Genomic DNA, 3,381 nt, shown 5'->3' with positions numbered 1-3,381 from the left:
TGGCAAGACTGAGACAGGAGGAATAGATGTGGGGCGGGGTGGGGGCAGGCAAGCTGGGTGTGTCTTTGCAAACACAGTCTTCTTGGGGGTGGGAAGAGAAGCAGTACAGGATTAGTTAAGAGGCAGACTGTGAGTGGGTTTAGGGCACCAAGAATCAGCGACATGAAAAATCTCAAGAAAACAAAGCAGAACATAGCAAAACAGAACAAATGCCTGAACAAAGAAAGGGAGGGGAGCATTTGTTTGGAAAGGTTTTGACATTCACTGCTTTTAAAAAAGGATTGACATAGTCATGGGATATATAATTCATAACTTGGTTTAGTATTTTGAATCACAAAGGGTGGGTGATTCAAATGACTTCGTAGAGCCAACGTGCTATTTAGATGAGAAGTTCTCTGGATTGGATGGTCCCAGACTCTCCTGTAGGCAGAAAGGCAGCTGGTAGCCTGATTGGTTATGTTTTGAGTGATCCTGAACAGACTCCTGATTCTTTCCAAAAACCACTGGAAGGAAGAGCTCCAGAGGGTTAGCAATTGAGGTGGTATTGGAGGTTATTTACTTCTTTGTTCTTTGCATGTTTTCCAAATTTTCTTTTGTATGTGTGTGTACATACACACACATATACCTACACACACATATACCTACACACACATATATATGTTTTCTGAGACAGGGTCTTGCTCTGCTACCCAGGCTAGAATGCAGTGGCACCATCACCACTCACTGCAGCCTGACCTTCCAGGCTAAAGCAATCCTTTTCCTATCTCAGCCTCCTGAGTAGCTGGGACTGCAGGTATGTGCTACCACACCAGGCTAATTTTTTATTTTATGTAGAGACTGGGTCTCACTATGTTGTCCAGGATGGCTTCAAACTCCTGAGCTCAAGCAATCTTCCCACTTCAGCCTCCTGAAGTGCTGGGATCACAGGCATGAGCCACTGTGCCTGGCCTTGCACATATATTTCAAAAACATTAATTGTATTAATGTAAAATTATGCAATTAACATGCTATTGCATTCTTTTTTTTTTTTTTTTTTTTCGAGACGGAGTTTCGCTCTTGTTACCCAGGCTGGAGTGCAATGGCGCGATCTCGGCTCACCGCAACCTCCGTCTCCTGGGTTCAGGCAATTCTCCTGCCTCAGCCTCCTGAGTAGCTGGGATTACAGGCACTCACCACCATGCCCAGCTAATTTTTTGTATTTTTAGTAGAGACGGGGTTTCACCATGTTGACCAGGATGGTCTCGATCTCTTGACCTCGTGATCCACCCGCCTCGGCCTCCCAAAGTGCTGGGATTACGGGCTTGAGCCACCGCGCCCGGCCTATTGCATTCTTTTTATATAAAATTACTATTTCATGGTTAAACTGTCCCCTTGACCATCACTTCTTTCCTGTGTATTCACATTCATATATAGAAACACATGAATAAGAATCAGATTGTTTTGTGTGAATGGCTTAAAAAAACCTACAAATGACATTGGGCTGTACATTTCTTTCTGTAACTTGCATTTTCACTCAATGGGTACTTGTTGGGTGTTATGACAATTTGGTCTACTTCATTCTTTTAACTATAGCATACTAGTCCGCAGTGTGGCTTTAAAAAAAGCATTGAAGTAGGTACGGAGAAATTGAGAACTATAAACGTGGCTATTCATTTTCTCATGGACATTTAGGTTATTTCTAATTTTACCCTATTGCATATAATGCTTCGGTGAACACCCTTGAATGTAACTCCTTGGTCACATGTGCGAGGGTTTCCCCAGACCAGATATGGAGGAACTACTGGGTTCTAAGATTTTTTTTTTTTTTTTAGATGGAGTCTTGCTGTGATGCCCAGACTGGAGTACAATGGCATGATCTCCACTCACTGCAACCTCGGCCTCCTGGGTTCAAGTAATTTTCCTGCCTCAGCCTCCCAAGTAGCTGGGATTACAGGCAAGCACCATCATGCCTGGCTAATTTTTTATTTTTTTAGAAACAGGGTTTCACCATGGTGGCCAGGCTAGTCTTGAACTCCTGACCTCAGGTGACCCACCCGCCTTGGCCTCCCAAAGTGCTGGGATTACAGGCATGCACCACTGTGCCTGGCCATGCCTGGCTAATTTTTATAATTTTAGTAGAGACAGAGTTTCACCATGTTGGCCAGGCTGGTCTCGAACTCCTGACCGCGGGTGATCTACCCACCTCAGCCTCCCAAAGTGCTGGTATTACAGGCATGAGCCACCACGCCTGGCCAGGTCGTAAGATTTTAATTTTCAACAGATATCATCAATTTGCCTTCCAGAGGAGCTGTAATAATTGATATTCCCAATTGTATTACAGAAGTGTTTCCCATAACTTTGTCAACAGTGGATCAAAAGGAAAAACTTACCAATCTGTGGAATGAAAAGTGATGTCTCACTGATTTTCTCTACATTTTCCTGATGACCAGCGAGGCTATTTCTTTCTTTTATTTTTTTCCAGTGGAAAATAACTTTTATTGAGACCCCACCAGCTGCAAAATCTCTTCCTGGCATTATGCTCCTTCTTCCTTTGCAATTCGGTCTTTCTTGAGTGGTCCCATGAATGCTTTCTTCTCCTCCATGGTCTGGAAGCAGCCATGGCCAAATTGGAGGTGATGTCAATCAACTTAAGGTCAAATCTTCTCCAGAGTCCGCCATTTGGTCTCCACCAGCAAGGAGTTGTAGAGGGTGAGCACTTGCTTCTTGGTTCCCACCACACAGCCTTTCAGCATGACAAAGTCACTGGATTAGGTTTGACTGCGTGACCCCAAATCAGCCATTGGCTGGCTAGAAACCAACCAGTTTTTATGAAGTGTCACCATAGTGGACAAACCACCCAGAGGGTTGATGCTCTTGTCAGAGGGGTCATGGTCAGTAGAGGCGTTGTTCTTTGATGAGTTTGCCGTCCTTGATAAGGTAGCTCTGGCCGATCTTACAGATCTTCTTGTTGATCTCAGTGCAGTGATGGTAGTCTTTCTGCTCATTACGTGCCACAGAGAAGGCCACATGGGCAGGATGCCATGCCCCAATACAGACCACCTCATGCAGGCCTCAGTGGGTTTTGCGGGGCAGCTTCTTGGTGTGCCAACGACTGGTGACCCCTTTGTAGCCTTTGCCCTTGGTCACCCTGATGACATTGATCACCTCCTCCTGCCCAAACACTTGGTTCACAGATACCTGCTGCTCCAGCCTCTCGCAGGCCCAATCCAGCTTCTTGGCCACGGTGCCTCCGTTCATCTGGATCTCCATCAGGTGGGCCTTCTTCTGGTGCAGAGGAAGTGGATGCATCTGGGTGTGGGCAATGACTCGGACGACTTGGCAGTACTTCTTCATGCTGCTGAAGTCCTTCTCCAGCTGCTTCTTGTCATCCTCATCCTGCCA

The 3,381-nt window shown here is 45.7% G+C and overlaps 1 pseudogene; it reads right to left on the bottom strand.

Annotated features, from left to right (window-relative positions):
- Nucleotides 1-2,477: 2,477 nt before the first annotated feature.
- LOC108299566 overlaps nt 2,478-3,381 on the bottom strand; it is a 4,666-nt pseudogene continuing 3,762 nt past the window's right edge.

The sequence above is a fragment of the Cebus imitator genome, unplaced genomic scaffold (assembly GCF_001604975.1).
Source record: "Cebus imitator isolate Cc_AM_T3 unplaced genomic scaffold, Cebus_imitator-1.0 Scaffold23, whole genome shotgun sequence".
Lineage (NCBI taxonomy): Eukaryota > Metazoa > Chordata > Mammalia > Primates > Cebidae > Cebus > Cebus imitator.
Note: the sequence above shows the minus strand (reverse complement) of the source record. Positions and strands in the feature narration are given on the sequence as shown.